This window comes from Perognathus longimembris, chromosome 28, assembly GCF_023159225.1.
Source record: "Perognathus longimembris pacificus isolate PPM17 chromosome 28, ASM2315922v1, whole genome shotgun sequence".
NCBI classification, from domain to species: Eukaryota; Metazoa; Chordata; class Mammalia; order Rodentia; family Heteromyidae; genus Perognathus; species Perognathus longimembris.
In genome coordinates this window covers 33802501-33823016 of record NC_063188.1, presented here as the reverse complement: position 1 = coordinate 33823016, position 20516 = coordinate 33802501, and positions in this window count along the sequence as shown.

Here is a 20516-nt window from a genome sequence, read left to right as displayed (position 1 = left end):
TATAAACTGTCTAGCACAGAACCTGGCATTTATTTTACAATGAATATTCATCACTTTCTGTAGTCAACAGAGGTCAATAGAATTGTTTGAAGTTAATTTTCAGGTTATTTTCTCCACCTTACCTTTTGCATGTTACCTGTCCTACCTTCCATATTCCTCCGCCTTTCTCAGGCAGACCAATCCTGGCTTCTAGCCTGGGTTAGGTGTCCCTCTTTGCAGCTCCCCTGGTGCTCCAGGCATGGCTCTATCTCAGCAATAATCACATTACATAGCAATGTTTTCCAAATTGCCATCCTCAGAACACCAGTTAGAATCACCTTTGTGATTCATTTGCTAGAACAATTGATTATTGGACCCCAATCTAGATCTATTTAATTTGGAATCTGGATCATAGGAGAGAATTCACACAATCTTGACAGGCTCCTCAGGTTACTTTGATGCACAAAGAAGTTTGATGTGTAATGATTACCTTCCCTACTACACAGGGAATATGTTGAGGGCAAGGACTATCTTTTGTTATTATTGTTGTATTTTTAATACCTAGTACATTGTCTGGAACAGAGTAGTTGCCTGGCTAATGTTTGTTGAATGAATGTATGAATGAACAAATGAGTAATCACTCTCTTATATTCTTATGTCCACAGTGGTATTTCTTATTGGATAGAAAATGTTGGTTACAACTCCATTTGGTCTGTATTCATATTATTTTGCACATGAACCAGAGCTCATATGTGTAAATGAGCACTATTCTCCTCAAAACCTTTTTGGCAATTATCTTGGAGAATTTCTTGTCTTCAGCACTAGTGATACCATTCTTTTCAATGACATTTCATTTTTTCCCCAACCTTGGTCTTTGGAGGTGGATTTAATTTTTGATCATAGGCAAAAAAAAAAAACCCCACAACTAGTCAGAGTTAAGCTTCCTGAATAATCTGGGAAGTTAAACAGGGCTTGAGGAAAGTAATGACATTTGACTCTAAATTCCTAATTTCTGAGCCAAATAAAGAAGTGACTTCCAAGACAGAACGTTACAAAGTAATTAGTAGAGGTGTGGTGAGTCCCAGAGATTTACTTCAATAAACTAAAGACTTTCATACAGTCCTGGCGATGCCAGGGATCTGGAGAAATGTCACTGGCTTAGCTCTGGTGGAACTTATTGGCACACAGGGAATGGGACCTATAATTAACCCCTTCAAGGAAGGGGCCTTCATAACATTTGATGTTGCTGTACTAAGTTTTCCACAACTCTTTCTGTTGGAAAATTATTTTCTGTCTACAATTTATGCCTGTTTCCACTTTTTATATGTCTTATTGAAGAAAGCACAAAAATGTAAGCCTGTTTTGAGAATATGGAAAAAAATCTGTAATGCTATGTTGAGTGAGGTTCTGGCTACTTGTAAGTAAGCAAACTGCATCTGGCTGTGTTTTTAATTATGTAATCCCATTGTGAAATTCAGATTGCAGCTAAATCACTTAGGCATTCTTTTCCGCTAAAATATTTTGAGGGTAATTTTCGAAGCTTCCTTGGTTTACATATTTATATATGACTACCTGGATGGAGCAATCCATAGATGGACTTTTGAATAATCTTGAACAGATATTTGAACCCTTTTCTTCCAAGGAATGGAAAATGAGGCAGGTAGATATGAACCACTCCCACATGTATTTCTAGCTCCTGAAGCCAATTGCAGCCTCAGAGCCAATGAGCTGTGTTTGGCTGCGTATTTCAAGTTGGCTAGACTTACTGCCATTAGGTTAGACAAAATTGCCTTTCATGGTGTGGTCTGCCAGCTTCAGACATATGCTGTGTTATTGTTATTGGCTAGAATATTTATTAGACTATTGTTGAACTATTTTTTATCAAATGCTTTACCCCAGGCTTGTTGGTACTGGGAGCTCTGGACCAATAGTGTCCCTCTTGGTGACAGAAATATGAGAACCTGTGGATTATACAGTCTCATCCCTCTCTAAATATCCCAGCCTATCCAAAATGCTATATTATGAATTAAATAAATATATATGTATTCATGAGTTCTTGGTTTTCTCTCATTGGAACGTGATTGGGGGAGGACTAAATGGAAGATGGCCACGAATTACTGGAATTGGAAATACTAATTATATAATAGGGTAAGAATTTGGGCAGCAAAGATCTATGGAGCAGGAAAGAATCAAAATTCCAAAGAAATTAATATATACTGGTCCCAACTATATAGCCAGTTTTAAGGAGTGGACTACAAAGTAGGAATTAAGGAAGAACAAATAATCTCCCAGTGCTGATATCTTCTGGAGCAGGTCTAAGAAGGACTCTAAGCAAGTGAGCTGGTTTGCTGTTAAACACCTGACCTGTAGTAGGGGCCTGGAAGAGTTACAAGATCCCAATCCCTGAGCGCTGGCATTTGGTATATCTTAGACTAGAGATCTCAGACAACATAGGCAACATGAAGTGAATCAAGGCACAAGTGATTTCAAACAAGTGATTAGACCAAGGCCTTCTAGCTCAAAGGCAAAGGAGAGGCGGGTGCTGGTGGCTGATGCCTGTAATCCTAGCTACTCAGGAGGCTGAGATCTGAGGATTGCAGTTCAGAGTCAATCTGGGCAGGAAAGTCCATGAGACTCTTATCTGCAATTAACTACAAGAAAACTGGAAGTGATGCTGTAGCTCAAGTGGTAGAGCACGAGCTCAAGGACAGCACCCAGGCCCAGAGTTCAAGCCCCACAACCTACAAAAATAATAAATAAAATAAAAAGGAAATAAGAATTTGGTCTATCAGAGATTTAGTGGTACTATAAGTAACATGGGCAAATGTCACATATGAGGCTATTGTTTGCAGCTAAATTTCATTGTTTTTGAGTATGTGGTGTGATGATTGGAAAGCTCCAGGCAAGGTGCCAGAGCACTGAAAACAATATTTATTCATACTCCCCCATCTAGGAATAGAGTTGATCTTAGTGTCCCAGCGAGGCTGAGCATGTAGGTAGAGGTGAAATGGATCTTAGGCACAAAAGTGAGAAAGAAGTAACAGAAACCAAGAAGGCCTTTCACATGCATATTGGGATGTGCTTTGTGTGACAGAAACTCACTGCATGAAAGGATCAAAGTAATCTTACTGTAACTATTGGGAACAATATGCAAATTGTAGTTGTGACTAGTATGTCTTGACAATATAATGACCTAGGAGAGAGAAAATCTTTCTTCCGCTCCACAGGCCTCTCCTTTCCACAGGTTTCGGTGCTCTACAGACCTCTCAGTTCTCCACAGGCCTCTTGGCCCTCTGCAGGCCTCTTGACATTTCCCAGGCCCCTCTGCTCTCCACAGGTCTCTGTTCTCAGGTCTCTCTGCTCTCCTTAGGCCTCACAGCTCTCCTCGGGCCTCGAGGTTTTCCACAGGCCTCTTGGCTTCACTCTCAGCAGGCCTTTGCTCTGCACTGGCCACTGTTCTCCACAGGCCTAGCAGCTTTCCGCAGGTCTCTTCACTCCCGCAGGCCTGGACTCCGGACGCTCCGCAGTTCCAGGGCTTGGGTCTCTGTGCTCCACAGGCCCAGGGCTTCGGCCTCTCCACCGCACAGGTCTGGGGCTCAGGCTCTCGGGTCCACAGGTCTGCACTTGGGCCTCTGTACTCTGCAGGCCCGGATTCGTGTGACAACCCGAGGGGAGGCGGGAAGTCTCGCCCCATGTTGGCATCATTGCCACACCCCACTGCAGAGCATAAAAGGGGATTCCACCCCACACTAAGGGGACTGGAGAAACCCCCCCCCCCCCCCCGCACTGCAGGTGTGTGTGTGGGGGGGGAGATAAGAGGGCAAGATTTCCGGAAAAGAGGGAGACACTGAGAAAGCAAGGCGCCAAGAGGTGCCACTCAGGGAGCTGAGCAGTGCCTGGGCTCTCCTCAGGCCTGAGAGGAGCCCCGGGCCTGTGGTATGGAAAAGCCCTAGGTCGGCCTTGTGTAGTGGAGAGGCCCGAGTCCAGACAAGCGCTGCAGGGAGGCCCGAGTCCAGACGAGTGGCGCCGGAGGCCCAGCGGTCCAGACCAGCAGCAAGGGGAGGTCTGAGTCTGGACGAGTGGCGAGGAGAGGCCCGAGTCCATCCTGGTGGCAACGAGATGCTTGAGTCCAGGCCTGCAGAGAATGGAGGCCAAAGCGATGGAGCTCTGGGCCAGTGGAGAGGAGAGGGTTGCTGAGAGCGGAGGCTTGTGGAGAGCAGAGGCCCGAGGAGAGTCAGGAAGCCCGAGGAGAGCAGAGGCCCTTGGAGAGCCACACGGCCTTTTGAGAGTGAAGAGGCCTATGGAGAACAGAGGCCTGTAGAGAACAAGAAGCCTGCAGAGAAGCCTGCAAAATGGTGAAGCCTGTGGAGAGGAAGAAAGGGGAAAACTCGCCCCCTTGCAGGCTGCAAGTGCTCCTAGTTCTGGGGTAACCTCGGGCAAGGCAATTGCAGACAGACTAATAAAACTCATTTGTCACTTTTAACCGTGCCTCAGTGGATTTTCTTGTTCCCCAGGTCACAACATGCAGGTCTCTCCTGTCTGCAGGCCCAGACTCTCCAGGCACTGTTCTGTTCCAGGAGGTGCCTCTTGGCACCTCGCTTCTTCTGAGTCTCTCCCTCCCTCCCAAACTGAACCCCTGCCCTCTTATATCCTGTCCCAGACCCCCAGCAGGAGAGCAAGTTAGGTAGGTGACCTCAGCATGGGGTGGCCCCTCTTTGAAGCCTGATCCCCCAGCTGGGGGATGGGGCCGGAACATCATTTTTCCACAGGACTCTTGGCTCTCTGCAGGCCTCTCTTGTCCCAGGCCCAGGCTATGACCTCTCCTGTCCCCATATCATTGATTTTTATACCCTTCTTTTGTGCCAAATACTAAACTCCCTTCCTCCATCACAACCATTCAAGAAACAGCCCCAGGAACTACACACACACACACACACACACACACACCGACCCAAATACTTTTAGATGTTGGAACTCAATGAGTTATTTGTAACTGAGTAAAGAAGCACTTACCAAAGACATAGAGAGGGTGGTGGAAACTCTTACCAGGACCTACTATGGATTCTTGATCCTAGTACATTCTTAGGAAATGGTGTCCCTCAAGTCTAGTATTCCCAAACTGCCACTTGTCACTGTTATTTAAGACCAGAGTCCTCCAAAGAGAACAATTTGGAGACTTAATAAATCAGTCATTAGCATATGCTAATGGACATGCTGAGCAAAATATACATCCCTACCAACTACTTCCTCAGCATGTTCTTTCTCTAAAAACAACAACAACAAAAAACCCTCTACAAATAACATCTAACCTAAAGATGATAAAAATATGTGGGTGGGGAATGTTGACCTTTTGTACTTCAGGTTTAAAAGGATCAAGCAATATGTGAAATGGTTACTGGAAACTTTTTTTAAACCTAGAGGTATGTTTCAAATAATGGAATATATGGTTGGTTGTGCCTATACTCCTACCTACTCAGAATGTCGAAATTTGAGAATCCATGTTTGAAGCCAGCCCAGGCAGAAAAATGTGTGAGATGCTTATATCTAGCCACCAAAAAGCCAGAAGTAGAGGTGTAGCTCAAGTACAGAGCACCAGCTTTGATGGGAAAAGCCAACTTAGAACAGTAGACTCTGAGTTCAAGTTCCAGTACCAGCACATACAAAGTAATAATGGAATATAAATATAAATTTTACTATTTGCGAGGTTGGCCTTGAATAGACAAAAATAAAGAAGATTCTGCTACTTCTTTGGCTAGCTAAGAGTCCCCCCAAAAATGCAACTTGAACTGATTTTCCTTTTGGAATGTAGTTACTATGTGCATCTTTTTGTTCAGTCATGAGGGTTCTGGGAAGACTAGAAATATGAAATTCAAGTAGTTGTCAAACACACAAGGAAAAGACTAAATCCAAAGTCTGGCTAAATGACCAGGTAAAGAGAAGATGAATTACTTTTAGGCTGAAAATCTAAAACTGGGTGATGGTGGCTGATGCCAGTATTCTTAGCTACACAGGAGGCTGACATCTGATGACTGAGTGTGGTTTGAAGCCAGACAGGGCAGGAAAGTCCCTGAGACTCTTATTTCCAATTAACCAGAAAACTGGAAGTGGAGCTGTAGCTCAAAGTGGTAGAGCACCAGCCTTGAGCAAAAGCACTCAGGGACAGCAACCAGGCCCTAGGACTGACAACAATAACATCAACAAGAAAAAAGTTTTATGGACTTTCCTGCCTGAGCTACTAACTGCTAACTATGATTCTCAGATCTCAGTCTCTTGAGTAGCCAGTGGAAGAAAAGTGTATTTTCTATTAATTTGCTTCCTTTCTTGTGAGAATTGTTTTGCTGATGTGCCTTCTTTGACCAGGTGGCTTGGCCCCTTGTTAATGACATTTTAGTTACATATTTTTCTTTTTTTTGCCAGTCCTGGGCCTTGGACTCAGGGCCTGAGCACTGTCCCTGGTTTCTCTTTGCTCAAGGCTAGCACTCTGCCACTTGAGCCACAGCGCCACTTCTGGTCGTTTTCTATATATGTGGTGCTGAGGAATCGAACCCAGGGCTTCATGTATACAAAGCAAGCACTCTTGCCACTAGGCCATATTCCTTTAGTTACATATTTTTCCTGCTACATTTTAATTAAGACATACTGTTAGATGCTCCTTAAAGTTTAGTTGCAGCCTGCTAATTAAACCACAATGTTTGGCAGATTATGAGCCCGAGCTCAGCCAATGCCCCTGCAGAGGAGCTGGGACTGCTGGGTATGGTTAAAAAGGGAGCAGCTTGCCTGCTCTGTGTTCTTGGTTGCCAGATATTTGGCTGATGGTGTACCCTTCTGCAGAAGTAAACTTTGCCTTGCTTCCTTTCAAATTGGTGTCCTTATTCCTACACAACACCCCAACATCCTGAGCCATTTCTAACACTAGGATTACAGGCAAGAGTCACCTTTACTTGGCTATCTTCTTTTTAATAAATATACAAAGGACTGAGAAGTTGAAACCAGGAAGAAACTAACAAAGCTTCAGCTCTCTTTACATGCTAAATTACAAGGCCTGTGAAGCTATAAAAGGACTAGCCTCCTAAAACTGCCTTCTCTTTTGAAATGTTAAAAACTTGGTAACTTACCAGAAAAAAGAAGCAGGAAAGCTCAACTAATGTCCCTTTGTTTTAGGTAGGCTGAGAGACAGCTACTTTAGTTAGAAAAGTAAATAACACTCACCTAGGCTAAGGGAAATATTCATTCCCTTAGGGTTGGGACCTGCTAGAGGTTAGGAGCTAGACTATTGCTATAGCTTAGAAGAAATAAAGGTAGCTGGTAACTGCTATCCTTTTATGGTGCCTGTTTGGGGGCTTGAACTCAAGGCCTAGTGGCTCTGAGCTTTTTAGCTCAAAGCTAGCTCTCTACCACTTGAATCACAGCTATTCTTCTGGCTTTTTGATGCTTAATTGGAGAGTAGAGTCTTAAGGATTTTCTTACTCTGACTGGCTTTGAACTGAGATCCTTGGAGCTCAGCCAGCTGTCATTTTTGTGTGTGTGCACACGAGTACGCATGTGCTGGTCTTGGGGCTGGTTTTCAGGGTCTGGGAGTTGTCTCTAAGAATTTGCTTAAGGCTAGCGCTCTACCATTTGAGCCACAGATCCACTTCCATGTTTTTGTTGGTTAATTGGAAATAAGTGTCTCATAGACTTTCTTGCCGGGGTTTGCTTCAAACTATGATCCTCAGATCTCAGCCTCCTGAGTAGCTAGGATTACAGGTGTGAGCCACAGCTGCCTGGCAACAGCTGCTATTTTGAGTCTTTAAGTCCCATTTTCTGTATGGGGAGGAGGAAATGTTTCTCTCCCTCCTTTAAACTGGCTCTTGAGCTGTCTAGCTAGAGCCTCCCATTTCCTTTGATGGGGTAAACCCTTTTTTTCTATGAAATTCCTTGTTTAGTCAGTTTATATTTTGCCTGGGTTTTCATTCCATTCTTTGCTGGAGATGCCAAGAATCTGGGATGGTTATCTCCATGACTACTCACCAATGATGGGGAAGAGTGAGACCCTATCTCAAATATAACAGAGCTAAGAATGTGCAGCCCAGCAAGTATGAAGTTTTTAGTTCATATCTCAGCAGAGCTAGAAAAAACAGTTCTCTAGTTATGCATGTTTCGGTTTCAAATTTTGGATAGACTTTCCTGTGTCTATGTAGGGAATTGCCCAAGACATTCCATTTTCCAACAGCATAGCACATTACTTAATACAACAACTAAAGGGGGTCTTGTGGTCTCAATGATGAACTTTTGCTCTCAAAAGCTTCAAAATATATCCCTTTTTTAAAACTGAGATTAACTACATAAATTTCACAATACACAGTTTAACCTTCCCAACAATACACATCATAATCTTAATCTACAAAGCTTATGAACTCTACAAACATTAACAATAAAACTATCTCTTCCAGATTGGGTGATATGTACATTTCTTTCCTTTTACTTAGCATCTTCTGATTGCTCTTTTTCTCTCATTGCCTAACTCCTGTCACTGCCCTTGAGTTACTTAGTTCATTGCAGCTGTTGGGCCCCTCTGCTGTATTTTTTCACTCGCTTTCCACTTATTCTGAGTCCTCCTCCCAGCTTTCCTCAGATGTGCATGTGTATACAACATATATGAGGTAAAGAATAGTCATCTAAAAACTATAAAACAAATTAAGAAGAGGTCCTTTGTTTCCTCATCTTTGGAGTTCAAATATATCTAGCCCTTATACAATAGAGTTAAAGTTATCAAATATTCATTTGTTTGTTAATTCAATGAATTATTGATAGGCTTTTGTTTTAGATACTAGAGTGTAGCCGTGGTTAAGACATTATTTCCTGCCCCAGGTGCTTGTGGTTCATGTCTGTAATCATAGCTTCACAGGGGACTGAGATCTGAGGCTGCAGGTTTGAAGCCAGCCTGGGCAGAGAAGTGCACAAGAATCCTATGTCTAATTAAGAAAAAGTCTAGAAGTGACAGTAAGGCTTAGGTTCAGAGCAGCTGCCTTCATCAATAAAGCCCAAGGATAGCACCCCTGCCCCGCCCCCCCCCCCCCCTTGAATTGAAGCCCTAGGACTGGGAAGCCTGGGCATGGGAATGTACACACTGACAGAGATACACACACACACACACACACACACACACACACACAGAGAGAGAGAGAGAACTCAATGTAGAGCCGGCAGATGATCCACAAAAGGTAACATTTTCTTTCTTTCTTTCTTTCCTCCCTCTCTCTCTTTCTCTCTTTCTTTCTTCTTTTTCCGGTCTTGGGGCTTGAACTCTGGGCCTGGGCACTGTCCCTGAGCTCTTCAGCTCAAGGCTAGCGCTTTACCACTTGATCCACGGTTCCACTTTCAGTTTTCTGATGGTTAATTGGAGATAAGAGTCTGATGGACTTTCCTGCCCAGGCTGGCTTTGAACCTGAATGCTCACATCTCAGCCTCCTGAGTAGCTAGGATTACAGGTGGGAGCCACTGCCCTGCTAAATTGGCGCTTTTCTAATCAGAAGAGCTGTCATAGGTGGATTCCATGGCTGAAGGTATGCCTAACGCCATGGCAAGCACTTGAGTTGGGGTGATGCATGTCATGTATCAAATAAATGTATAAAGGAGTTTTTACTGTTTTCCAAGCACACCAGTCCTGGGCTCAGATGAGCAGATTCCTATTGGTCTGCCTAGCAGGGAAGGGTCTTAGTCATAGCTGCCCCTCCCATGGGGTCTAGTTGAGGAAAGCTTTGGAAGCTTCTGAAGTGGGTCGGGCGCGATTTCAAAGCTACATTAGTAACATTTTACGAAAACCTTGGCGGGCGCGGGTAGCTTTCCTCCGTTTTCCCCTCCCACTCCCCAGTGCCTCCCTCTCTCCTTCCCGGTCCCTCCCTCTGGGCCGCCTCCTTTCTAAGTCATTTCCCCTTCCCCGCCCAGTAGACCTTTGCTCTCTCGTGGAATCTCTTTCCTGCCGGCTGCGAGTCCCGAGCGTGGTGGCTTTGGGAATCAGGTGAGCGCTTTTCTGAAGGGAGAACCGCCTCGCGGGCTTGGCGGGACGGGGAAAACAAGAAGGAGTTCCTTTGGGTCGAGCTGCCGGCGTCCCTGCCAGCTGTTGGCGGTGGTGACCCCGTGTAGGAGGTGCCATGCTCCCACCCACTCGGTTTGTTTTGTTTTTGCTTTCTTTCTGGGACGCGGCCCGAGCGGCAGCGGTCGGGGCAGCATGGACTCGGCTTCCGGAGCTGCCTTTGAGTTCGCCAAAGCGGGTGGGTGGGTGGGGGGAACCTTGGCGTCCCAGGGAGGCCCTGGGAACGGGAGGGCGGGGCGGGCCGCCGTCGAAGCCAGCCATCGCGAGGGGCGAGGTGGTGGGGGTTCTTAGGCTTGAAGGCTGCGTGAGGCGTGTGGCGAGCAAGCGCGCTGGCTTGCGCCGCCGGGGCGTGCACGGGACCGGAGCGCTGAGGAGCGGGGGCGCTGCGGTGGGGGAAGGGAGAGGCGCAGGTTCTGGGACTTGGTCGCAGGTGCCTCGGGATGGGGGTGTGCACGTGGTGGCCGCCGCGGCGCGCACGAGCGCCGAGGAGGTGTCGGTGTGTGTTCCCACTTGGAGCTGCGTGAGGGAATTTACTTGCGTGTGCGTGGGGTGCGTGCGTGGCGTGCGCCGCGGGGGGTCAGTACGTGTGGGGTGCTGCGTGCGTGGGGGGGGGGGAGGGGAGCACGACGGGGAAGGCTGACCTACCACGGGAGCTAGGACTGAGACGGCTTGCGCGCGTCCCCTGAGGTAAAGCGATCAGAGCAACCCTGGCTGATGTAGATCCACTCAAAGTTAACATTTTTTTTCACCTCATTTTCTTTGAGGTGGGAAGAGTGCACATGCATCCGTTGGAAATCTGTGGATAACTATAGACTTTCTTTCCCCCCTAGCCCCCCCGTCCTTTTACATAGAGGTATACAATTCGTGGACACGCACAGATGGCCACTTGTGGACCCCAAATTATGACTTTAAAGTGGGGAACAACCCCAAATACATTACTTTCTTTGCCATTCTGTTAATTTGACTTAGAAATGAAAAGGGAATGGAAATATCTAAGTGTTTTTTTGTATTCGTTTGGGTGCGGGGGTACTGGGTTTGAATTTAGCGTCTCAGCTTAGGTCCACACCATACCACCAAGCAATACCCCAGACACGTTTTCTATTGTTTATTTTTACTGTTCCCATTGGGGGTGTATGCCTGAGCTGGCAGATGTTCGATTCCCATTATTGCTGTCATCACAAGGGGTGTGTGTGTGTGTGTGTGTGTGTGTGTGTGTGTGTGCCGTGATGTCCAGCTTCTCTCCTTAGATTCCAATGCCTACGTTGATTTCAAACTGCGATCTGCCAACTGCAGTCTCCCTTGTTTTGTGTAGATTGACAAGCCCATGCTACAGTGCTCAAGCTATAATAGCTCAAACAGTCTCGAGGACTGTTCTACCTAGATCTGCGCAGAGCCATGATCCTCCTGTTCTCAGCCTCACAAGCAGCTAAGATTACAGTCATTTGGCTCTGTGTAAATCTTTGTGTCCCTGTTTTGGGTTTTGTATGGCTTCCTGTCCTGGTGTTCTGCTCTGGTGGGATGTGGTGTGTTCAAGGAGACAGGAATTAGACACAAGATAACCCCAGGATAAGATTGCAGTAGGATGCTTGAGGCTTTCAAGATTTTACCGGGTTGCAAGGTATGTCCTTACCCCTTCCCGAGCTGGTCCTTGGCTGTCACTAGCCTCAGGACTCACTGGTCAGCTGCTTGTCAAGTAAGGTTGGACCACATATTTACAGAGTTCTATATTACACACCCCCATTTCCCTCATGGGTAGCATAGATTTGGGGTGAATGAATGTAAACTTGGAACTTTGTTAGGTAAGGGACTGAGACCAATAAGTCTTAGTTTTAGTCCATTTTTACCACTAACTATATAAACTTAAGCAGCTATCTTAATCTTCTTGTGCCTAACTTTGCTTAATTATAAAAATAGGATGTTAGAGCAGGGCATGGTGGCTTACAACTGTCATCCTAGCTACTCAGGAGACTGAGATCTGAGGAACATGCTTTAAAGCCAGACCCGACCGGAAAAGCTCTCTGAGACTCTTATCTCCAAATAAGCACCAAAAAAAGCCACGGGTAGATCTGTGGCTCAAGTGGTGGAGTATTGGCTTTGAGCAAAAGAAGCTCAGGGACAGCTCCCAGGCCCTGAGCTCAAGTCCCACAACTGGCACAAATAAATAGGGTAGCAGCTGGGTATTTGTGGCTCACAACTATACTCACACTCTGGCCACTGAGCTCTGAGGATCATGATTCAAAGCCAGCATTGAAGAAATTCAAGAGACTCCAGTTAACCAGAAAAAAAAGCTGGAATTGAGGAATAGGTCTGGTGATAGAGTAGCAGCCTTAAGTAGAAATGTGGTATGAAGCCCTGAATTCAAGCCCCAGTATAGATACCAAATAAATAATAACAGCTTACAGGATTGTTGGAAGTGCAAATAAGAGTATAGTAAATTCCCAGTACATGGTAAAGCATTAATGAACTGTACCTTACCTAGAAATATGTGTACAGTGTGTCCTTAGTTTCTTAGGAGAATTGGTCCAACTCTCCTGCACATACAAAATGCCTTAGATGGCATAAAAAAATCCTTGGATGTGCAAGTCCCTTTTGTTGTTGTTCAAAGGGCTTTCGTGTGTGTGTGTGTGTGTGTATGTGTGTATGCGTATGTGTGTACATGCATGCATGTGTGTACATACTCATATGCCTTAGTTCTGGGGCTTGAACTCAGGGCCTGGGCACTGTCCCTGAGCTTTTGTCCTCAAGGCTAATGTTCTACAACTTGAACCATAACTTGAGGTTAACTGGAGATGAGAATCTCATCCCTGCCTGGGATGGGGTGTAGCCTCAAACCCTGATCGTTAGCTCAGCCTCCTAGTTTCTAGGATTACAGGCATGAACCACTGGCATCCAGTTTAAGACTATTTTTTATCTTTGATTACTTGAATGTACAAATGTTGAACCCACTGATGAGTGTGGACTGTGAAAATATGCATGTACACATATAAAACGTGTGTATACTTCTAAAGAAGTTAAAGTAAAATTTTTATTCCGATGGAAAACATTTAACTGATTTCTTTTTTTGTTTCATCTAGGCACACTTATTTATCCTCAGCTAGAGTCCACAGAGTTGGTCCTGTAAAGTCATACTGGGAGTATGATTTTCCTTTGAATGATTTGCTGCTTTGATCTTTCAGCCTTCACAATTGCCTACCTCCTTCTTCTTCACTCCCCAATTGCACCTTTCTCCACTGCTGTTGTGTGTGACCTTGAACAACTTACTTGGCTTCCTTAAGAATTATTTTCCTAGCTGAATGTAGTGTCACATGCCTGAGATCCCAGCATTTTTAGGAGGTGGAGGCAAGAGGATGGAGCTAAGGCTATATAGCAAGACCCTTTGTCAAAACTAACAAACAGCTTACATTCCCACCAACAGTGTAGTAGTGGTCCCTTTTGGCTCCATCCCCACCACCACCTGTTATTGTTTGTTTTCTTGATAATGGCCATCCTAACTGGGGTACAGTGGAATCTGATGTGGTTTTGATTTGCATTTCTTTTATGGCCAGGGATGTTGAACACTTTCTCATGTGTCTATTGGCTATTCTTATTTCTTCACCAGAGACATCATTTTAATTCTTTAGCCCATTTATTAATAGAGTGGTTGTTACTTTGAGGTTTTTTTTAATTGAGGGGGTTTAATTTTTTGAGTTCTATGTATATTTTTTATATAATGCCCTTGTCTGTTGTATAGCTAATGAAGCTCTTCTCCCAGTCTGTGGGCTTTCTATTTATCTTGCTAGGTATGTCCTTTGCTGTGCAGTAGCTGCAGTTTAATGCGATCCCATTTATCCAGCCTTTCCTTGGCTGCTTGTGTTTCTGGATCTTTACTTAGGAAGTTTCTATGTGTGCCAAGGATCCCAAGCTTATCCTCTATCCCTTCCTGTAGTAATTTTTTTTTTGTCAGTCATGGGGCTTGATCTCTGGGCCGGGCGCTGTCCCTGAGCTCTTCAGCTCAAGGCTAGTGCACTACCACTTGAGCCGCAGCACCACTTACAGTTTTCTGGTGGTTAATTGGAGATAAGAGCCTCATGTACTTTTCTGCCCAGGCTGGCTTTGAACCATGAATCTCAGTTCTCAGCCTCCTGAGTAGCTTAGGATTACAGACATAAGCTACAGACGCCTGGCCCTTTCTGTAATATTTTGAGGATATCTGTTCTTACCTGGAGGTCTTTGATCCATTTGGAGTTGATTCTGATGCAGGGTGATATATAAGGGTGTAACTTAGGTTTTCTATGTATATATAGCCAGTTTTTAAGACTACAGCTTTATAAATAAAGTTTGAAGTTTGATACTGATATTCCTCTACCACTGTTCTTCCTGGTAAGGATTATTTTTGCTATTTGGGGGTCTTCTGTTATTCCATATGAATTTTTGAGTTGCTTCTATTTCATTAAACAAAGAAGTTGGGGTATTGCATTGAATTTGTAGATAGCTTTGGGCAGCTTTGCTATTTTCACGATGTTAATCCTTCCAATCCAGGACCATGGGAAGTTTTTCTACTTCCTTAAATCTGCTTTAATTTCCTTTTTTAGGTTTTTAAAGTTTTTATCATAGAGGTTCTTCACCTCCTTGGTTAAGTTAATTCCTAGGTACCTTTTTGTGAGGCCTGTTGCAAAAGGAGTTACTTTTCTGATTTCAGCCACTCTTTTTATTGCTGGTATAAAGCTTTTACTACATTTTCTTTTCCAGTAGTTTTTTTTTTTTTAAATCATAGATTCTGTTGAATTTTCTAGGTAGAAAAATAGATTGTGTTAAAACAATTGAGTATTGTCTCTTTGTTTTTAGCATATATACAGCATATGTCTTTCTTGTCATAATGAGTTGGCTAGAACTTGCATGAGCCACCAGCCCCTGGCTAGCAGTGTACATTTGAATAGTGACAACAATATTAGAATACTTATTTCCTCCCTTTCTTTAGTGGGAATGCTTCTAAGATGTTATCATTATGTATTATGTTTACTATAGGTTTCTGACACATGGGGAATTTTTATTAAGTGGATTTCCTATAATACCTATTTGTTTGAGGCTTTTTTGTGTGCTAGTATTAGGGCTTGAACTCAAGGCAGCATGATTGACTTTTTTATTCACAGCTGGTGCTTTACCCCTCAAGCCATGTCTTTACTCTTAACATTCTACTGGTTAATTGGAGATGGAGTGCCTGGCCTGGCTTGGAATGTCAATCCTTCAGATCTTTTCTTGACTATTTATATTTTTGTTATAAAGGGGATATACAGAACAGTTTCATAAGTCATGTAATGAGTACATTTCTTTTTGGACAATGTTGCCCCTTTCTTTGCTCTCTTCTCTGTTCTTCCCTTTATTCTTGGCTTTTAAGAATCTTCAAATGAGTCAGGCACCAGTGGATCGATCATGCCTCAAATAACTCTGGAGGCTAAGATCTGCGGATCATGGTTTGAAGCCAGCCCAGGCAGGGAAGACTGTGAGACTCTTATCTCCAATTAACCATCAAAAAGCCAGAAGTAGAGCTATGTCTCAAAGTAGTAGTGTGCTAGCCTTGAAATCGCAGAAACAGTACCCAGGCCCTGAGTTCAACCACAGGACTAGCACACACAAATTCAAGAACAGGTATAAAACCATTTTTTTGGATTTTTAAAAATGAAGTAGTTGTACAAAGAGGTTATAATTCCATAAATCAAGTTATGAGTATAATACTTCTTGATCAATGTTCCCCCTTCCATCATTCTGCCACATTTTTTCCTCCCTCCTATCCTACCCTCAAGTTATGGAGTTAAATTTTTTTACATAATGTGCATTGAATATAATGACTGCATTTGCTCACCATTCTTGTGCCCCCCCCATCCCCTCTCCCAGTTATGTAAGTATGGCAGTTGCTTTGACATCTCTCAGTTGGACCTATAGTTTTTCTCTTTACATTTGTATAGATAGGTTAAGAAGTTTCTCTTATGAAAATTTCAATAACCCCCATACACATATCCATGACGAAGTTTTAGTAGCCATCAACGTTTTGCTATATTTTTCATCCATCTTCTCTTTTTTTTGTGGAATAGATCAATTATGACTATTGTCTGATTTTACTCTAAATATTTCAGTATGTACAGTCAAAGAATTGTATAGGGAAAAAAGATCTCACATAATTGTAATGTCTTTATCACATTAGTCCTCAGAAAATACTCAGACATCTCTACTTGTTAAAAAAGTGTTTACTATTGGAAGTTTGTGGGAAGTAGGATTCAATCAAGATCAACTTAGCATATTAAGGTGTGTGTGTTTGTGTGTGTGTGTGTGTGTGTGTTATTTTTGGTCATGGGACTTGAACTCAGGGCCTGGGCTGAGCTTTTGTGCTTAAGGCTAATGCTCTACCACTTTGAGATCCACAGATCCACTTTTGGTTTTCTGGTGATTAATTGGAGATAAGTATCTCAGGGACTTTCTGCCTGTGCTGGTTTTGAACTATGATTCTCAGATCTTGGCCTCCTGAGTTACTAGGATTAGAGATGTGAGCCACCAGCACCCAGCATATGAAGTTATATTTAATAAATTTCTTTTACGTGTGTGTGTATGTATGTGCATGCGTGTGTGTATGTGTGCATGCCAGTCCTAGGGCTTGAACTTAAGGCCTGGGAACTGTTGTTGAGCTCTTTTTTTTTCTTTTGAGGCTAATGCTCTTTCATTTCAGCCACAGCTTCACTTCTAGCTTTTTGATGGTTAGAGATAGGAGTCTCATGGTCTTTCCTGTCTCGACTGGCTTTGAACCACGATTGCCTCCTGAGTAGCTAGGATTGCAGGCACTAGCCATGGTCCTGGGCTTTTTAAATATTTTTTTGCCAGTCCTAAGGCTTGAACTTAGTGCCTGAGCACTGTCCCTGACTTCTTTTTGTTCAAGGCTAGCACTCTACCACTTGAGCCACCGTGCCATTTCTGGCTTTTTTTTGTATATGTGGTGCTGAGAAATCAACCCCAGGGCTTCATGTATGCAAGGCAAACACTCTAACACTAGGCCATATTCCCAGTCCTTCTTAAATCTTTTTTAAAAATAATTTTGTTATTATTAAGGTGTTGTACAGAGGGTCTACCATTTCATAAGTCAAGTAATGAGTACATTTCTTATTGTTGGACAATATCACCCCTTTCTTTATTTTCCCCTAGTTTTCCCTTCGCATCCATGCCCACAAGTTACATAGGTCATTTTCCACATAGTGTATACTGAAAAGCATGATTGCATTTTTCTCCCTTCTTGCCTTAAAAGCCTAAACCACAGAGTCCTTTAATTTCAGGCCATTGACTTTTTGAAGAAGGCAAGAATTTGTTCTGTACACTGTTCTCGGTTTTGAATTTGGCTGATTATTTCCTTGATAAAGTGGAATTGGGAATTGGACCTAAAGGCTTAATAAGATTTAGATTCCGGCTGGGAATGTGGCCTAGTGGTAGAGTGCTTGCCTAGCATGCACGAAGTCCTGGGTTTGATTCTTCAGCACCATGTATATAGAAAAAGCCAAAAGTGGCGCTGTGGCTCAAGTGGTAGAGTGTTAGCCTTGAGCAAAAAGAAGCCAGGAGCAGTGCTCAGGCACTGAGTTCAAGCCCCAGCACTGGCAAAAAAAAGATTTAGATTCTTAGCTGGGCACCTGTGGCTCATGTTTGCATCCTAGCTATTCAGGAGCCTAAGATCTGAGGATCACAGGTCAATGCCAGATGGAGCAGGAAAGTCCATGAGAGTCTTACCTCCATTTAACCATCAGAAAACCAGAAGTGGTGCTGTGGCTAAGAAGTAGGGCATTAGCCTTGAGCAAAAAACTCAGGGACATTGCCCAGAACCAAACAACAACAAAAAATTTAGATTCTTATTATTCACAAGAAGAATTCATGGTTAATACTGTTTATTTTCTTTTACACAGTATACTATCAGTCCCTAATATATTTTCTTTTGTAAAATATCTCTTCAAGCTGAGAACTCAACCCTTGGCTTGAAGAGATGTAGTCCTAGCTACTTGGGAAGCTGAGATCCAGAAGATTGAGGTTCAGAGCCAACTTGGGTAGAAAAGTCCACAAGACTTGATCTCCAAAATATAATCAGCCCAACACAGGGCTAGAGGCATGGTTGAAGTGATAAAATGCTAGCGAAATGAACAAGCAAGCTCAAGGCCCTGAAGTCAGACCCCACTACTGGCAAAAACAAACAAAAAACCCCATCCCTTCAATTTGAGTTTTGACTTGGTATTATTTTCTGCCTTGAAAAACATTCATTGGCTGTTGAGGGTTTTTTTGGTTGTTGTTCTCTTTTGTTTTGTTATGTTTAATGGGATTGGTATTTGAACCCAGTCTTTTACACTTGCTAGGCAAGCACTATTATTGCTTGAGCCATACCCTTTGTCCCCCACATTTTTACAGTATGGTCTTTTTTTTTTCTTGGCTTATTTTTTTTGGCCACATTGGGGTTTGAGCCATCCCCCAACACACACTCCTTGCCTCTGTATTTCTCCTAAGATATCACAGTTAATTTCAGTCATTGCTGCCCTGAATGTAATGTACTGTTTTTCTCTGAGCATTTTAAATTTTTCTTGATTTTTGTTTTTTAGCAGTCTGATGACTATGATCTGTCTACACAAGGTCTTTTTAACTTAGATTTCACTGAGTGGATAGAAACTCCTTCCTCATCCTTAGGGAATGTATAACTATTATTTCTCCATGGCATACTAATGTAGACCATATATTTCTTTGTTTTAGTTTTTGTTTTGTTTTTTGGTTCTGGTATTGGGGTTTAAACTCAAGACTCTTGCTCAGCTTTTTCACTCAAGGCTGCTATTCTACCATTTGAGCCAGAGCTCCATTTCTGGGTTTTTGTTGGTTAATTGGAGATAAGAGTCTCAGATATATCTGTATATGTTGGCTTTGAACTCTGATTCTCAGATGTCAGCCTCCTGAGTACTTAACATTATAGACAGGAGCCACCAGCACACACCTTAAAATATTTTTGGCAGAAAATTAAATCTTTTCATATGTTTAGTTTGTTATATTGTGGTGACCCCCCCCCCACATACATGCATACATGCCCCCCCAAAATTGTGGGGTTTGTGCTAGTCATGGGGCATGAGTTCAGGGCCTGGGCACTATCTCTGAGCACTCTACCACTTATGCCACAGCTCTACTTCTGGGTTTTTGGTGATTAATATGTAATGAGTCTCTTGCCCAAGATTAGCTTCAAACCAAGATCCTCAGATCTCAGGGGTGAGATCCTAGCAAAATTTGCCTTTCCCCCACCCCCATCATCAGGCTTGAACTCTGGGCCTGGGCATTGGCCAGCACTCCTTGAGCCACACATAATTGGAGGTAAGGGTCTCATGGAATTTTGCTGTCTGGCCTGGCTTTGATCTGTGATTCTCAGATCTAAGCCTCCTGAGTACCTAGGATTACAGGTGTGAGCCAGAGGTGGCAAAGTTTGCCATTTTTAGGTGATAAGTTCAGTGTAATAATTCATGTTATTGTACTACCATAATCCATCTACAGAATTTCTCATTTTTCTAAACGGAAACCCATAACATTGAACACTTATATTTTTATTATTTCTCCTCAGCCTGTGGTAAACACTACTCTGCTTTCTATCTCCATGTATTTGATTACTCCAGGTACCTCATATAATTGGAATCACATATTTGTCTTTTTTTTGTCGGTTATGGGGCTTGAACTCTGGGCCTGGGTGCTATCCCTGAGCTCTTCAGGTCAAGGCTAGCATTCTAACACTTTAGCCACAGGGCCACTTCCAAATTTCTGGTGGTTAATTGGGGATAAGAGTCTCACGGAATTTCCTGCTCCTGCTCTGGCTGGCTTTGAACCTTGATCCTCAGATCTCAGCCTCCTTGAGTAGCTAGGATTACAGGCATGAGCCACTGGTGCTTGGCTATATATGTCCTTTTGTGTCTAGATTATTTCACTTGGAAGTATGTCTTCAAGATCATCTATAATAACAGCATGTGTCAGACGTTTATTCCATCTGAAGGCTCCGTAATACTCCATTGTATGTATATATATATATATATATATATATATAAATTTTTATTTGTCCACTAATGAATATTCAAATTGATTCCGGTTTTTCGTGTGTGTGTGTGTGCATCTGCCTGCGCTAGGACTTGAACTCAGGACCACTTACTCTTCCTTAGATTTTTCACTCAAGTCTAATATACTACCACTTGAGCCACAACTCTCCTTGTGGATTTTTGCTAGTTAATGGGGATGCAAGTCTCCATTTTTCTGTTTAGTCTGGCTTCAAGCTACAATCTTCAGATCACAGCCAGGATTAAAGGCTTGAGCCTCCAGTCCTGGGCCTGAAAGGCTTTACAATGAACTAGCAAAAAAGGTAGAAGTAGATTTGGGACTCAATTGGTTGAATGTCATCTGTGTTAAAAGTCAGAATAATGAGAGTATGGAGGCCCTGAGTTCCAGCTCC